This window comes from Pinus tabuliformis, chromosome 7 (assembly GCF_031772625.1).
Source record: "Pinus tabuliformis cultivar Carrire ecotype Pingquan chromosome 7, CPIR1, whole genome shotgun sequence".
Classification (NCBI taxonomy): domain Eukaryota; kingdom Viridiplantae; phylum Streptophyta; class Pinopsida; order Pinales; family Pinaceae; genus Pinus; species Pinus tabuliformis.
In genome coordinates, this window is record NC_142293.1 from 254,169,237 (window position 1) to 254,188,420 (window position 19,184).

Below are 19,184 nucleotides of genomic sequence, written 5' to 3' on the forward strand. Positions count from 1 at the left end.
AAATTTCACTCTCACTAAAGGTAAACGAAGCCAAGATGAATGGTGTGGAAGCTAATATGAATGTCATGTAAGTTAAGACGAATGGCATTGAAGCTAAGATGGATGGCATGGAAGCTAAGATGAATGGCATGGACGATAAGATGGAAGAATTGAAGATAAATTTGAATAAGTTGCTACAATAAATGGTCACTAATGGTGAAAGGGTAGTAAAGGAAACTCATGATGATAACAAAAGAAATGTTAATAATGATTTCATAGACTCAATTTTTGTATTGAAGACCCACCATATTCAAAAAATTGATATGAGGAAGTTTGATGGCAAGGATCTCGCAACATGGATACTACAGATGGAGCAATTTTTCGATCTCCATAATGTGGAAAACACACAAAAGGTACGTATTGCAACTTTATATTTGGAACCAAATTAGTTTGTATGGTATCGATGGCTTTGCTCTTTTAAACAAATTGTCACTTGGGCAATTTTTATGGAAGAAATGACGAAACATTATGAGGATACAAAAAGCAACACTTTTTTTAGCCAATTGATAAGTCTCAAATAAAAGGGTTCAATGATGGAGCACATTGAGGACTTCCAAAAATTGAACATAAGGATAAAAGATATTCTAGAGGAGCATAGGATTGATGTGTTCATAGGGACTTTAAAGGATAATATCCAACATGAGGTTCACCTTTGGGAACCTGATTCATTGGAGAAGGCATTCAGGTTAGCAAGAAAAATGGAAAGAAAAATTATGGCAACCAGGAAGCCTACCACTCACAACTATAAAGATGGAAGTGTTGTTGCCCCTAGCCTTCCACAACCTATAAGGTTGACACCACAACAACTAGAAGAAAAAAGAGCAAAAGGGCTTTGTTACAATTGTGATAGCAAATACACTAAATGTCATAAGTTTGCTGAGAAGAAATTATTCTACATAGATTGTGAAGAGGAGGAAGAAAAGAAACAAGAAATGTCAAAAGAAGAGGATATACTCTAGAAACAAACTAAAGAAGAAATGAATCCGACCATATCTTGTAATGCATTGGCTGGAATTACCACTCCTCAAACTATCAAGATAGAAGGACATATCAACAAGAAAAATGTAATAGTGTTGATTGATTCAGGAACTACCCACAATTTTATTCATTGTAAGATAGCAAAATAATTCAATTTATTCCTATATCTAGCACCAGAGTGTCAAGTGATAGTTGCAAGTGGAGGAACCATAAATTTCTCTAGAAAGTGCCATAATATCAAGCTATCCATGTGCGAATATGTATTGAATAGCCCAATGCTTTCCATTCCAATGGGGGGTGCTGATGTTGTACTAGGAGTCCAATGGCTACAATCCTTGGGTACAATAGCTTTTAATTTTCAAGAAATTTTCATGAAATTTTCTGTGGAAGGAAAGGAAGTTGAATTAAGGGGTATTGTAGGGAAATCGGGACAGATAATCAGCTCTAACGGTATGAAAAAGCTTCTAAAAAAGGAACAACGAGGAGTAATTGAACAATTATGTTTTCTAGATGTTTCCACATCGAAATCATCTATTTCTCTAGATCTCCAAAAGTTCTTGGACAATCATTCCAAGGTATTTGAGACTCCCAAAGGTCTCCCAGCTATTTGTGATCATGATCATGTTATTCATTTGATTCCAGGAAGTTTTCCTCCAAATGTCAGGCCGTACAGAAATCCCTATGCCCAAAGAGTGAAATTGAACATATGGTTGAAAAAATGCTAGATGTTGGTATAATTCAACCTAGTCAAAGTTCTTTCTCTACTCTAGTAGTATTGGTGCACAAGAAGGATGGATCATGGCACATGTGTCTGGATTATAGGGATCTCAACAAGCTCACTATTAAAGATAAATTTCCCATTCCTTTCATTGATGAATTATTGGATGAGTTGCATGGATCAATTTACTTCACCAAGTTGGATCTTTGTCCAAGATATCATCAAATCAGAATGAAGACTAAAGACATTCCAAAAACAACATTTAAAACTCATGAGGGTCATTATGAATTTTTGTCATGCCTTTTGGCCTTACCAATGCACCTTCTACATTTCAAGGTTTGATGAATTCCATTTTCAAACCCTTCCTTAGAAAATTTGTGTTAGTATTTTCTGATGATATACTAATCTACAACAAGTCTTGGAAGGATCATGTTGAATATGTTTACAGGGTTCTAAAACTATTGGAGGAGAAAAAATTATATGCAAAAAGCTCCAAATGTTTCTTTGGAGGACAAGAGGTGGAATATCTCGGTCATATTGTATCTCATGAAGGTGTTAAGGTAGACCATAGCAAAATTAAAGCGATTAAGGAATAAAAAATCCCCACATCCATAAAGCATATGCGAGGATTTCTTGGTTTGACAAGGTATTATCACAAGTTTGTTAAGAATTATTGGAGAATAGCAGAACCTCTAACAACGTTATTGAACAAAGATGCATTTTCATGGAGTCCAAAAGCAACAAAGGCCTTCGAACATCTTAAAGATGCAATCTGCCAAGCACTTGTCTTAGCTACACTGGACTTCACAAAAACCTTTATTGTGGAATGTGATGCTTCAAGAAATGGAATTGGTGTTGTTTTAATGCAAGATGAAAGACCCATTACTTTCAAAAGTTTTCCAACCAAAGGAAAGTATTTACACAAAGCTATTTATGAGAAGGAAATGTTGGCAATACTACATGCACTTAAGAAATGGTGGCCCTACCTAATGGGAAGACACTTCAAGGTAAAAACGGATCATGATAGCCTTAAATACTTTTTTAGAACAAAGATTATCCTCTGAAGAGCAACAAAAATCGGTCACAAAGATGTTGGGTTATGACTTTGAAATCATCTACAAAAAAGGGAAGCAAAATGTTGTGCTAGATGCACTCTCAAGAAAGGATGAGGATGTGGAAGCATTGTTGTGCGCCATTTCTATTATCCAACCAGATTGGATAAAAGAAGCAAGGGAGGAATGGAAGAATGACAAAGAAGTGTGAGAACTTATTCAAAAGTTACAACAAGATTCCAGTACATCTGATACATTTAGCTGGAAAATGATTCATTATGGTACAAACATCGCTTATACCTCTGTAAGAATTCCCAACTCAAACAAAAGATTCTTATGGAATTGAACACTTCTCCCTTAGGAGGGCACTCAGGATTTTTAAAAAATTACCACAAGGTTAAGACATAATTTTTTTGGGATGGCCTTAAATTGGATATTCAAAAGTTTGTGGTGGAATGTTTGGTTTGCCAACAAAATAAAGTTGAAACAATTAAGACCCCGAGTCTATTACAACCTTTATCCATTCCAAGCCAACGTTGGGAGGAGGACTCAATGGATTTTATCGCAGGTTTACCCAAGTCTAAAGGAAAGAGTGTCGTCATGGTGGTAGTTGACAGACTTACCAAGTATGCACACTTTTGTGCATTATCACATCCATTTAAAGTTAGTATAGTTTCTACTACATTTATGGAAACAATTCAACACCTACATGGAAACCCAAAGATTATTGTAAGTGATAGAGATCCCATTTTGACTGGAAATTTTGGGACAAAATTATTTTCTTCTCTTGGTACTCAGTTAGCTCATAGCTCCTCTTATCATCCTCAATCTGATGGGAAAACTGAGATAGTAAAGAAATGTCTGGAAGGATATCTTCGTTGCTTTGTATCTAATAAACAGACACAATGGGTCTGGTTGCCTCTAGCCGAATGGTGGTATAACACTTCCTTCCATACTGCAATAAAAATGACCCCATTTATGGCACTTTATGGATATTAGCCACCATCCATCACATCATATTTAAGAGAAAATTCTAAGGTTCAAGTAGTGGAACATCACATCGAGCATCAACAACAAGTTCTCCAACTCTTAAAGGATAACCTCGTGTTGGCGTAGAATAGAATGAAACAACAGGAAGATCAACATCACAGCGAAAGAAGTTTTGATGTAGGTGACTGGGTATTCCTACGGCTACAACCATATAAACAAATGTCCCTCAAGCAAGCTAAGAAGGATAATAAATTATCACCAAAGTATTATGGTCTGTACAAGGTGTTGCAAAAGATTGGTACTATGGCATACAAATTGGAGCTTATTGCAGCTTCTCTAGTGCACACATTTTTCCATGTTTCATGTTTAAAGAAGGTTATAGGCAACAAGCTCCTAGTTCAAAAAATATTGCCGGAACTTGACAAGAAAAAAAAATTATATTGGAACCGGAAGCAGTCACAGAGACGAGAACTCGACAGCTATGAAATCGATCAATTTTGGAGTATCTCATCAAGTGGAAGAACTTATTTGCTGAGGATTCCACATGGGAGGATGAGAATTTTATATAGAAGCATCCAGAACTACTCAAGCATTGAGGAAAACACTTTTTTGAAGGAGAGGGGCATTTTAGGTCCCTATAATACTAGTGATTCCCCCATTACTATTGTCATTGTATCACTTATTATTATTTTTGTGCCCCTATTGTCCCCATATTGTTATTATTGTGCCCCATAGAATCCCTCTATTGTTATTTTTGTGGCTTTATATTATTATTGTTAGGTCAGCTTGGTTATATTGTGACCCTTTAGACTCCTATATATAGAAAGGAGGTTTTGTCATTTGAACCATCCAAGAATTTTTCATTTGTGTAATGTAAAGGAGGTTGCCCCCTCGAAGAGGCTGAATTCTAACATTTTCATCTACCTTTTCTATCTTTCTGTGAGCTAGTTTCATAACACAATGTCAAGGTTCTTCTACTGTGAAGGGAAAAGGAAGTGAGACTCTAAGAGATGGATGATAGTACCATTCTAGTAGAAAAAAACAAAATGAAAGATATCTATCTAACATCAACAAAATATTCCACAAAGATGTGACAGGAATTGCTACCACTACAACACATTCTCAATATGATTGCACTAAAATAGTTCAAATCTTCACAAAAAAATATTACAAGCATTCGCAATCCATGCATGAAGAATGTGTTGGCCATTAGGCTTCATATATTAAGGAAAACTCCCAAGATACTTGGATACATCGAACACCACTAGCTCCAAAAGTGGAGCATTGGAGCCACCACTTGGTCCTCAAAAGAACTAACTTGTCTGTCTATTGCCTTGTTAGAGGATCCAAGGTGAAAATACCCTTTCTCCTACAATGAGGGTGTATATATAACCAATGGGGTGATGCTTCACCTCCCTCGTGACTCTTTCACTACACCCATTACTGTTTTACTACATATGACTTTTCGACTTTACATGACTATTCATCTTCTATACACGTCCTTTAGACTTCTAATTTACAATACATTTTTGAATAATAAATTACATAATCCACAAGAATGATGTGGCATATGACGACTCATGACATGACATACATGTCATTGCTGACATGGACACCTTTATGACATGGCAATGTCAAGCCATTCTTGCTACTCCTTTCTATGTGTTTTCTTAGGAATGCTCTTTGGTCCACCTCCATATGGTTTAGAGGTAAGGAGTCTTCAGTGATATTAGGTCTTGAGTTGCATAATCAGCTACAAACATGTCTTCATGATGTTTTCCTTATCCATATCCTTCTCCATCATCTTGACATGGTATGATAGAGTACTTGCATCTGCAATTCACTCATGACAATATGACCTTAGACTGATAAACCCATAATCTAAGATGTTGCATGTTGATCCACTGACTGAGCTGGAACTAGGAGGCACAGTGAGGGAGAGGCTCAATGACTACACAATTATGAAACTCAGCTAGTCAGGGGTGAATCTTGAGCCTTGATATTACACAATATGTAGTTCAGGCTAGACTGAGTAAGCATATTGTGCAGTTTTGGAGGTCAGTGAGCCAAAATGAGGGGTTGAGCACTGATTCCACCTACTGTGCATTTCTAGAAAGTAGAGAAGGCATGGTGATAATGCAATTGTGAAGCTCATGAACTTGAGGGTTTGGATTGAGCCCAGAGACTGTATAATGTGCAGTTGAGGATAGGTTGGAGGGATGAATTGCATAGTTTTGGAGGCCAAGGCCTAAGCTTCAACACTGAAACTATGCAATTCGTGGTCCTCGGAGGCTTACACATTTTACAGTGTCAAGAGGTAGGGTTGTACCTATATGGATAAGAGTGCACAATGCATAGTTGAGGAGGTTCAGATGAGGCTAGGTTGCTTGCTTGGAGAACGTTAAGAATTTGACTAAGTGTGGGATTGATGAAGCTGATGTGAACAATGATAAGACTCGACTTTGATCACACACTTAGAAAAATTTATGACACAAAAACATAGATCATTTAGGACACATGAGAAAAAAACTCCCCTTAGTGCAATAACTTTCAAATGACTCATGATGAGTGCGACACTAAAGATACGAGGCTAGGTTGCTTGGTTGGAGAGCTTTAAGAATTTGACTAAGTGTGGGATTGATGAAGCTGATGTGAACAATGATAAGACTCGACTTTGATCACACACTTAGAAAAATTTATGACACAAAAGCATAGATCATTTAGGACACATGAGAAAAAAACTCGCCTTAGTGCAATAACTTTCAAATGACTCATGATGAGTGCGACACTAAAGATACACTTTTTGACAATGGTGATGACACTTGTGTGACAGTCCTTACAACTTTGGAAATGAGCGCGACAATTTTCTATATGGTAATATCAACTCATTTACACAAAGATAACCCCTTGAAGCGACCATAACCAGATCATATACATTGTCATACACTTGACATGTAAAAAGATGAAATTTTTCTTTTCTTGTAAAAGTGACCAAAGCACTTAGAGAAAACACATACAATGGGTTTCAATCTTTGTGGTGACAATATGAAATACCAAGGTAGGCTCTAAAACTTAGTGCATGTCAATATTTTTGAGGTTATTGTAGCAGTGAGAAAAAACCCTTAGACAAGTCCTCCACCACCTTTGCTAAATCACAAAAATAAATCCTTCTTCACTCTAGCTTGGCTCTTCAGAACTCTGTCTCCTTAGCTACTAGTCTTCTTAAGTGTAACATCCCTGATTAAAATTCCATGTAAAATATATAACACCACAGTTGATGGGACACTTACTCCAAGATGAATGTTGGGCAAGACATCCTTGGGAGTGTTCATTTGATTTATTATGGCTAAGGAAATTGGCAAAGGAAATGGCTAAATCTTTGGAAAGGTAAAATGGCATTTTTGGCACAATTATTTATGAAAATAATGGAAATTAGGAGAAAAGGAAGGGGAAAGGTCACAAGTTGCATTTGAGGTGGAAATTGAAGGAAAATAATGGAAAGTGAAGAAAATAGAGGCCTAATTGATAAAAGGGCCTCTAAGGATCAGTTTGTAATCTTTTTTTAGTTCAATTTTAGAGCTCTCTCATTATTCTCTCTCTCTCTCTCTCACTCTTTAGACACTTAGTTTTTTCTTCGATCATTTTGACATTGGATCAAGAAAGGGAAAGAAGGCAAGAGGAAGCAGATATCAAGAAAGGGAGAGTAGGATTAAGTAGATACAACAATATTATTTTTGGCTATCAATTTACATGTGTATTTTCCTTGCTAGATTTGGCATGCATGGTATTGCACGTGGTTCTTTTGCTATTATGGCATGGGTTTTGTCATGTGTGACAATGTTTTTCACCTAGCCTTGACATTTCTTGATAGCCTTGATGATATGGGTTCTCATAATCTAGTTGATTTGGATTGCTCGATGGATTCGAAGCTGAGTGGGGTGAATATCCGAAATGAAAAACACATCGCCGAGTGGTCCTTGAACTAAACTATGGATCATGGTAGAGGAACTAGCCTAGCAACCCCTAATATAGACTATGGGTTACAGTAAAGCCAATATTGTGTGCCTTGGTGGGCCAGGGAATCCTTGTCGATCAATGGCAGGATATACGGTAAAGCAAACAAATGGATTGGTCTCCATTAGGCCTAGTAGTCCTAGGATGGGATGTATGGTAAAGCATGGATAGTAGGTGTCAGTGTAGGGCCTAGTGACCCTTGGATTAGAATATGGATTACGGTGAAGCCTGAGAGATTAGATGGCGATTAAATTCCTCACGGTGTGGGTGGAGAACTGTTGTAGCATCCATGCTGATTTGGTTGTTTTGGTTGGTTACAAGTCCCACATTCATGCTTGGAATATGGCACAGGGGTGATTGGATGAAAAGAGATTTGGCTCAGCCAATCTACGGTTGGGTGTAACGTGAGTGTCCTATCCCGGGTTGGGTTCTGCATTCATTAATGAGAAATGTATTCCCTTGTTTTTGTTGGACACCTAATCCTAAGTGGATTAGTGTGGAAGTCAAATGGACAAAAGGAGTCCAAGAGACCTTGGGATCTGAAACCCAAGAGTCATATGTTGTACTATAAATGTATATCTCATGGTAATAAAAAATGTACTGAATGTTTTATCTTTCACATTGTTTGCTGTCCATGTGTGTTTAACATGGTATCAGAGCCTCTTGTTTTTCTGTGGCCTGTTATGTGCATGTCATGTCAGTCCTGGCCCTCTGCCATATTCTTTTCCAGCGCTCCTGACATGCTGCCTCTGCCATATAACGCATCTGTCCAAGCCGTTCTGAGATGTCTGTCTTCCATATTCTATTTATGAGACCTGCGTTCTCTGTCCATAAACGTTCACTGTTCATAAACGTCTGCCAGTAGGTGACTGTTCGCTGCTCCTCTCTGCCATATGGTATTTTTAGTATGCTATCCCTATGCATGCGCTGCTCTGTCCTGTCAGATAACAGTTCACGCCTTTGAAACAGTCTATTCGGCTTGGTAATTTCGCAGGAGGATATGCCTTGCAATGTCTAAAGGCTTTCGTAGTTTCCGCAGGTTAAATCATTTGTTTCCACAAACAGTAACCGTTTATTGTGTAGATCTTGGCCACGCATCAAAGGAATCCATATAATGTAGAAACGGTTGAGGACGGGCACCACTGTTGACAGAATGGCACTCGTAGTTGTTGCCATGCTCTGTGCGCGATGCCTCATTCAAAAGATCTCCAATGCTTATGTTGGTTAGACTGTCAACCCAATAGAGAAACCGCGGAATTTAATCCTAAATTCCAGAAACAAACTGAGGTCCCGTTAGGTGTCATCTGTTGTAACAACCAAGGAACCGCTCCTGGACATGGTCACACGAGAGCAAATAGCCACCGCTCTCTCCAGATTTGTTACAACGTCGCTCATGGAGGGCCGGTCTTTACCTTCCAAGTTGACACAGAGGACTACAGTATAGGCCACGAGTTCGACGGCCTCGATTTCGTGGGACTCCGGTGGCCGGACTGTTCTTATTCTCTTCGAATTTGGGGTTGTAATGGCTTCGTCGACATCAAAACCTTCATTAACATTTTCTTCCAGCCGAAGACTGCCTTGCGTGGACCTTTTCTTTTTCGTGGCATTGCCAACTTCGTGTGCCAAAATGAAGAACTGAGGGGTGGTTGGAAATGGAACCCACGACGCCTGGAAAAATTTATGGGCGTCGAAGCTGGGAATCTGCAGCTAACTCACAAGTCTTTTCAGTAATTACATGTGGACCAGTCATGTGGTTTCGTGTGTTAGCAATCTGAATTTAATCAACCAGAGCGACGTGTATATCTTTGGTCTTATTGCTGCAAGAATAACTGGTTGTTTACGTGGACAAGCTGCATCAGCTGCTGCAAAGACCGACAAAACCAGTTAGTGTGTTCCTCATCTGTTATTAGGTGGAAGAGGTGTTGTTTATGCCGTATGTGTATTTGGACATTTTGGTATGTTTACAAACAAGAGTAAGATTTATTGCCACTCAGATTTGGCCTTTGTGGGACTAAAATTCTGAGTATTTCTTTGTTTACTGAAGTTTTGTTCAAGAATTTTGTTTGGTGAACATTTTTAGATCACTGGTTTAAGCGTCAACATTTGTATGATGATAGAACCTAGGCCGGCCCTTGCTATTACAATGAGGAAAGATACATTTCTTTGAAAAAAAAACTAACGCCGTTCGCAACACTGGTAATGTAATGTATGAAATTTCACTGCTAGTTCCGGCGGTGCCAAGTCATCTGCGACTTGTCCATAGTTGATTCCTGTTGTGGAGGAACTTATTTTTGACTGAGCGTTTGAAAGAGCCAATCCAGACAGAAAAATCAGAACACACAACAAGCTCGTTCCAAGGCCTGCTCTGCCCATTTCTGAAGCTCCCTTGACAAGCAGCCTCTACACACCCAAATCTCCTCGCATGCAGAGAAATGCGAGAAATTTATGAAGTGGGTTTTGTTGTTCTGCGACTTTTATTTTCTGCCAGCCTTGTCATCTGTAGCTGTTTTTGTATCAAAATTGTCGTCTTTGGGCAGTATATCAATTTGGGGATTCGCTGTTTGTACAATATCATCCAGGATTCATAATTGCTGGGAGAGAAACCAAGTGTCAAAGACATCTAGCTTGCGCTGTAGCTTGATTTGCGCATCAGTAAGTTCAGGGTTTTTTCATCAAGATTGATAATCCGGGATAAACTTCAACAAGCCCCAGAAGCATTAGGTTTGATCTAGCCCCAAGGCTACAAACTTGTATTTTCTGTGGTTGTTTCAGTTGAGCAGCATATCACTGTACCTGTGCTTGAAATCTTAATGAGCATAGACTATTGGAAGTAATGTTTGGTGATGTACCTCTGCTATAGAAGGTCTCAAACTTCCTCATCTCATTGGATGTGTGGATGTATATATATTGAAGACACTCCATATTTATTTCTCTGTCTTGGAGCTGAATACGTTGCACTGTGGTGTTTTCTCTGTAATGATGGAGCTTCTTTGATGTTATAACACTTATCTACAGCCACTGTTCTTCCTAACATTTGCTGGTATTTGCGGATTTTTTATTCTTTTTGCATTCTTGAGCTTCCAGAAGGGATATAGAGACAAGTTTTATAAAGTTTGAAGGAATCAGCTACAAAGTCTAGTCAAATGTGAAATTTCTACAGAATTTAAAGAACAGAATCTCTGAAAGACTGGTATTGGACAATGTATTTTTCAAACTGATATTCTTAATTTTTTGAAATCTTCAATAGCTGGGGTTTGTCTAGACTTGCTATAGTCTCCACTAGGATTGTTGAGTGTTCATTTCTTTGTTGAGACAATGGCTAGATTTGATGATGTATTAGAGTTACTGAATACACTAATACACTCCACTATTGATGTGAAGGTAAATGTCAGCAAAGACACTCTTTGTGACATTCAGACCTGCCTGCATGATGCACAAGAAAAGACTGATTTTTTGCAACTAGAATCTCAGTTCCAACAAGATGAGCTTCAACAGATTTGTCATTCCAAATTGTTTTCTGTTCAAAACAATATGTTGTTCAAGGTTAAACCAGCAAGTGGTGAAATTAGTAAGATTGAGGTTGAATCAGATCCAGAACCCAATAAAGCAGCAATTGTACATGCAGATCCAGAAATTCAGTCTGCACTTCCCAAGCCCATCATCAGACCTTGGGAACAGCTTGTCCATAACAAGCACAAAACTGGTCTTGGATATGACAAGGACTTGTCCTTTCATATTCCAGACTATGCCAAGCCCATTCAGTTTCAGAGTGCTGGATTCATTCATAACAGTTCACTTGCTCCTCATGACAGCTCACCTCCAGCTGTTCCAGATTCTGCCCCTCTTTCACAGCAACAACAACAACAAAAACAACAGATCGTGAAATGCCAACACTGTGACCGAGTTGGCCATCTGAAAGATCACTGTTTTGATCTTCATCCATGTGAGCACTGTCATAAAACCAGCCATTCTTCACACAGGTGCTTCAAAAACAAACGTCCTGCAAGAACAAAGATTCATCTTGGATGGATCGCTTCTTGGCAATGGGCATCAACAGCCAAGAAGATATTCCAAACACATGTCAGAACTTGTTCCAGAGTATTGAACAGTCTTGCAGTTGAGTTTTCTCCATCTTCTCACCTTGTACCTGACAGGGGGGGAAATTATGGTCATCTACAAGCTTCAAAGTCACATCAAGCGAGCCTGAGCCACAACCTGCCACACTAGTTTCAGAGTTGCAGCCAGAGACAAAGATGCCCGTGAACAGATTAAGAACACTTCCTCTAGCAGAAGACACCAGCTTCCTGCCAGTTTTGGAAGAGTTCCAAGAATTGCATTAAGCATTCCAGAGTTGTTGGTCATCCTTAAACCATCACAGATTGAGAACACTTCCTCTAGCAGAAGACACCAGCTTCTTGCCAGTTTTGGAAGAGTTCTAGGAATTGCATTAAGCATTCCAGAGTTGTTGGTTATCCTTAAACCATCACAAGTTGAGACTTCCCTTTTCAGGTTGAAGTTTTACCTTTTATGAGGGGTGAGACCTCCCTTTTATGGTTGAAGGTTTCCCTCTTTAAAACAATAGGATCACTTCCTCTAGAAGAAAACTTCAGTTTCTTGCCAGTTTTGGAAGACTTCCGGGAACTGCACTAAGCGTTCCAGTGTTGGTGTTCATCCTTAAACCACTACCCTTTATACCAACATTTCATAGAGCACATTCAGCCTAGTGCTGCCATGCATTTTTTGCACATTTTGTATTACAGCTCTCTTCTTGGACTCATACATAACCCTTTGGATTAAGGGGGGGAATGTTGGACACCTAATCCTAAGTGGGTTAGTGTGGAAGTCAAATGGACAAAAGGAGTCCAAGAGACCTTGGGATCTGAAACCCAAGAGTCATATGTTGTACTATAAATGTATATCTCATGGTAATAAAAAATGTACTGAATGTTTTATCTTTCACATTGTTTGCTGTCCATGTGTGTTTAACAGTTTTTTCATGTGTAAATGTATTGGATTATATGTGGATTCTATGACTGATGTATTCATGGTATTTTTGTTGTTATTATGTTGGTTATGTATATGTTTTATGACAACATCTATGTATGAATATCATCATGTTTTTACTTGTAAATGAATGAACAATGTATCTATGACCTAATACAATATTATGCAACAAATGATAAAAGGGAACAATGCTTCATAGTGATTCTCATATAAGTATGAGGCCCCTATGATTAAATATGTTGTTTACACATGTAGATTACATATTCGTGACATGTTTAATGAAATTCCTATCATGGCTAATAGAGGTATGGTTAAGGGCTTGTTCAAATAATTGCATTTGCATCATTGTTTCCTTGTTATCTTTCTATTCCAAAGGTGACATTCAATTCTAGGTAGTGGCCTGGGCTCTGGTTTTGAAAAAAGTGGCTCCAAGCCAGGGGATGTTGGCACAACAATGAGAAAAATACTTCTTGGACGTTGGCATGCATTGGCATAGAGAGTCCAGAGCCTCCTGGATGTTGTCAGGCCCATAACATGGGAGAGTCCAGAGGTCAAGTGACCTAAAACCTGAGTGGGACCTAGGGGTTGGTTACCAGAAGTGTTGGGATGGTTCTTAGGGGTCTTGTAGCTGATGTGGAAGTTTTGTATGATGCTTTTACGTTGATTCCATTTCCTTAAGGTCACCTAGGAGGTTGAATCCAATTATAGTAGCCTCTCATCACATGTTTACCCTAGTTGGTCGGCTACTTGGGTAGATGTGGGAGGGGGTGTTACAGAGGGGTATCAGACCATAGTTCACCCCTCAGACTAGATGGGCGGTGTGTTGGTAATGCATTCATGTCAATTTCATATGTGTTTCTTATGCTTATATTCCACATGGTGTTGACCATGGTTGTAGTTATGTCACCATGTAAAGGTTGATGGTGTTGTTGTCAAATGTGTCATCATGAGTGTATGGGTGTATATACATTGTTATGCATGTCAGTGTCCATGTGTTGTAATGAATGGATTGTCATGGTTATGATTATGAATGTAAGGTAAGTCAAACATGCATTTCGAGGTCATTGTATGCAATTAGGTCATCATGATATTGTTGGTTGTTATGATGTTGATGTGTTGGCGAAGATAGAGCAGGAGATGCAAATCATCAAAGTGAAGTTGCAGCGTTGGACCTCAAGGCAATAGAATTTCATCATACAAGTTTGGATGTTGGGCATGTAGGTATGTTAGTTAATGGATTTTTATATGCATTTGGGTTATATACATTAGGTTTATGTACATTTCTATTGATGCTTTGGTTACATTCATGGTAAATGCTAGTTAATCAGTGTAGTCATATGCACATGTCTCGGATAGTCATGAATGATATTAACATGTTGTTGTATGCATTATTGTTGATGTTTTATGATGGTTAACTTGATGATCATGTTATGTGTTGTTGATGAGCATGGTATATGTTAACTTCTTGTTTTTATATGTTAGTTAATGGTTAGGGTTATTACATTAAAATTTTGATGTTATATGTATTGTGTTAACTTGGATTGGCCTATGAAGATGGTTAGGGTTATCACATTCAGGTATGTATTAATAGGTTGTGATATTATGTCATACTAATGTAGACTAACTTTGTAGATGTGATTATTATGTATTAATGAAAATTGTTTATGAGTTTATGATGTGAATATGTCAGCTAGTTACTGTCAGGGATATCATGACCTTATCTTTGAGTTGATATGTTGTGAATTTATATCATGCTAATCTAGCTTGATTTTGTAGACAAGATATCCTCCCTTGAGATACATTAAGGTATGAGTTTTCTTATGTTTTATATTTGGTACTTGACTATTTGATTATGTCGTCTATTTGGTGTTCAAGTGTTTGGTGTCTATTATGTCATCTAGTTGATTTGTATAACATGGTACATTTATAGTTTGTTTAAAGGTTTGATTAATTCCATGATATGAGTATGTGTTTGGGAGATTGCATGAAGGTTTGATCTTGTTTTAAGATGGTTGTACTAATACATATGTGTTGATACAGTTGATATATACTTGAGTGTAGTAGGTGATAGTTGTAGCATTATGTCTAATGACTAATAATGAGTTGGCTATGGATTATGACATGATTGTTAGTCTTTACAAAGGTTGATTTAAAATTCATAGATATGATTGTCTTGAAATTTGGAACATGTGGTTGACATATGTGAACAGTTGCATGAAACATGATTGGTATTAGCATGACAAGGTAATAGTTGATTTGTTTATATAACTAACAGTCGGGTGATGTGACAATGCATAGTAAGACTCTATTGCAGCAAGATAAAAAGGTAACAGAAAGGAATTAGGAAATAATTCCTTTAGCTATGTTTGGAAACCCTAATTCCAAACGAATGAGTGCTTTGCATATAGGAAATCTTCTTAACCCTAATCTTGTCTGACATTATGTGGATATGTGCTAGATTCATGAACGTGTATTTGACAGGTATGTTATCTAGTGTCTAGTTATAAGTGGATCTGTCAAGGGAATTGGAGTCTCTTGAGAGATGGCATGGATGTGCTCAGTTGCAAGCAAGTTGCTTGGCACAAAAATGTAAGGTAACCAGTGTATTGTTATGTTTATTTATGCACTGATGGTTATCTGCTGATGGCAGTATAATGCAGGGGATTACATGGAAAAGACACTACCATGAAATTATGAAGAAGGCTTAGGCTGAGCTTTCCTTTGGAAGTATCAAGAACCCATGGGGATTGAGTCATGGTGTTTGTTTCTAGTCTTGTGCTTTCAATTTTTTGTGATTTTTTTGTGCTTGATTTGCAGTTACGTTTATGTCTTGTGCATGGCCATGCCACTTTCTTCACAATGTCATATTGTTATTAATTTTCATGGTACTATTCTTGTTTGTTTCTTGTTCTTTCCTTTTATGTCTTGAGGGTATTATGAATTGGTTGGGAAAGAGGAAATTTAATGGAGCTTAGGGAGACCTAAATGAAAGCTAGTAGGCAATATAAGACCCGAATGGAGCTTAGTGCATGCATAAGGGAAGTTGAAGGTATGAGTATGACAGTCAATTGGACTGGTTGGTTCCATTGGTGTAAATGGACTATGGCATGATAGACATGAGAAAGATAACATGAAAGGTGAACTAAAGGATGCGAGGCATCAAATACCTTTGCTATGTTGGGAATGATTGTTCTTAATGTTGTGCATGGTGTGCACAGATAAATGGAGTTCTCTTAACCTTGACTTTATGCTATCTAGTAATTAGGTTTTGATCATGGTCATGATGATGCCTATATGTGTATACATGTATGTATGTATGTATGTCATGTCCGAGAGGGTCATCATGGATCATGATTGTATAATGCTAATGTTTATATATATATATATATATATATATATATATATATATATATGTATGTATGTATGTATGTATGTATGTATGTATGTATGTATGTATGTATGTATCTATATCACTATCTGACAAGATTGTTAGGGATCATTATTATGGAGGACTGATTTCTTATGTAGGTGAATGGCATGAAGAGGTTCCTGGCTATGATGAATCAAGTGGGAAGAGTATTCTTGGTAAATCAATGAGGTCAATATCATGTGGCTATGATTTTATATTATGTGATTATATTATGTCTATGTTATGGACAAGCTATACTGAGGTATACATCAACAAAATGAAATCAATGTGGTCTGTGACATGTTGGGACAAGCATGGATAAGACACTGGAAGCTAGGTTACTTGGTAGAGACAGTGTGGTTTTGGATGTGTAGTACTATTGTTGTGCATATGGTGTATATGTTGTACATGTTGCATTTATGATATTGTGTGCATGTGGTGTTGTGCATATATAGTGTGTGTACATGTTGTTTATGCAATGTTATGTATAGGGTGGTACAGATAGTGTTGTGTGAATATTTCATATTCAATGTTTCGTATAGATTGTGCTATGTACATGTTGGATATGTGGTGTTGTGTACATATTGTACTATGTGCATGATAGATAACGGTGTTGTGTGCATATGGTGTTGAGCACATGTTGGATATGAATTATTGTGTACATAGGCTGTGATGTACATGTTGTATATGAAGTGCTATGCACTTATGGTGTTGTGTGAATGTTGTACATGTGGTTCTATGTACATATGTTGTTGTGTAGATGATTGTACACGTGGTGTTATGAGCATGTGGTGCCATGTACATATCATGCATGTGGTGTTGTGTACGTCTGGCATTGTGTACATGTTGTGCAGGTGGTGTCATGTACATGTGATGATGAACACATGTTGTGTAGGTGGTGATTTGCACAGGTGGTACTATGTATATGTTGTACATATGGAACTAGTGTACATGTGGCATTGTGTGCATGTGGTACATGTTGTATTGTGGGCATGCAGTATTATGTATGTGCATTGTGTAGTCATGGCATCATGACATATGTAATTATTGTGTTGTAATTTTGTGGTGTTGCACATTGGGTGTAGGTGTATGTATTTTTTTTTAGTGTACACCTAATTTAGGAGTATGTATGTGTTGTGTCATACACCTGGTGTAGGTGTATGTATTGTGTTGTGTTGTACATCGGGTGCAGGTATATCTATTGTGTTGTGTTGTGCACTTGGTGTAGGTGTATGTGTGGTATGTCAGGTGTACATGCATATATTGCATGGAGTTTTATGTCAGGTATCATTGTATGAGTGCAATGCACACTATGTGCATGTGCACATGGTTGACGAGAAGACACTAGGTGTTTGTTGGGTGTGGCAACCAATCCGAAATGTGTACAGAATAAGGACAAATGTAGAAGGTAAGGGTTTACTAAAGCCTTAAGCATTAATATTTTATTTTAGTTTTATTATGCATGTGATCTATGATTCTAATTTATGATGGTTACATGCGATTTATAATTTTATTTATGATGGTTGCATTTTGAGCTAACCAAATGTGATATTTGTATACATGTTGATTTGGTAAAAGATGCTAGTTTGCTTTGTTTTGATAGGAAGTAAACATGATTGAAAGTGTACCTTATTGATGAGCTACCAATGAGGTATGATGTGAATTTATTTCAATTTATTTTAAATCTAATGGAAGGTATGTGCTTCGTACAGGAAACATGGAAATTCTCAGTTGGGTGGTTGAAACTAACTACAAGGATTAGTAGAATCAGTGAATGGAATTCAAACAAGCAAAAGTATGGTGGTAAAGCACTTTAGGAGTAGCGCCATTCTAGGACACTAGTACCCAATAGTTTTCATAGATTCCCATGAGCATCCTATGACCAATATGATGGTTTTGAGGTAGGTATATGCCATGTTTGTTTGACCTTCTGATGTGAGGAAGTCTTGGAAAGGGATGGATCACCTAGGATAGGGGATGTTGGGGAACTTGGAAGGTGAGCAATGAAGGGGTGACTCAATTTCCCGAGGGACTGTGTAACAGAGAAGGGAAGGTCATGGATTGATTGTTTTCATAATTATAATTTCCAAATGATATCAGATGCACATTAGGAATGCACCCTAGAACAATGAGCCTATAACTGTTCAGTGAGAGGAAAATTGGTGCAGGATTATAGCATTGGACATTAGATGCAGTTTGACTTTTGCAATGGATTATGGACTTCTTGGGAAGGAGGTAAATTCTAGAATTACGTTGAGGGTGGAGGTGTGAGCCTATGGATTCCCTTTTTGCGGATGCATGAATCATATCCTTTTATTTGTTTGTTGAACAAATGTGCATATGTCAATATGTGTATATTATTACAAATAGTGTATCAAGCTGGATCTATAAAGATCCATAGATAGTATGCTAATTTACTAGGTGAAGAAAGTGTGTATGTGTGTATATGTCATTATTATTGTAAATATTGTAATTAGCTATGTTACAAAGCTCTATTAAACAATATTTTTATCATGTTTCGATAGTGGTAATTGTAAATATGGAAGCGAGATATGTTATAAAGATCCATGGGAAGGATGTTTTGTTTTTAGTGATCTTGTTGGTTATAGGTGTCATTGAACACCGAGGATGGTGTTCCCCCAATGGGGAGGGTTTTGTACTAGCCCTGGTTAAAAATCCATGTAAAATATATAAGACCATGGTTGATGGGACACTTATTCCAAGTTGAATATTGGGCAAGACATCCTAGGCAGTGTTCATTTGGTTTATTATGGCTAATGAAATTGGAAAAGGCAATGGATAAAGATTTGGAAAGGAAAAATGGAATTTTTGGCACAGTTATTTATGAAAATAATGCAGATTAGAAGAAGACAAAGGGGAAAGGTTAGAGGTTGCATGTGAGGAGGAAATTGAAAGAAAATAATGGAAAATGAAGAAAATAGGGCCTAATTGATAAGAACGCTTCTAAGGATCAGTTTGT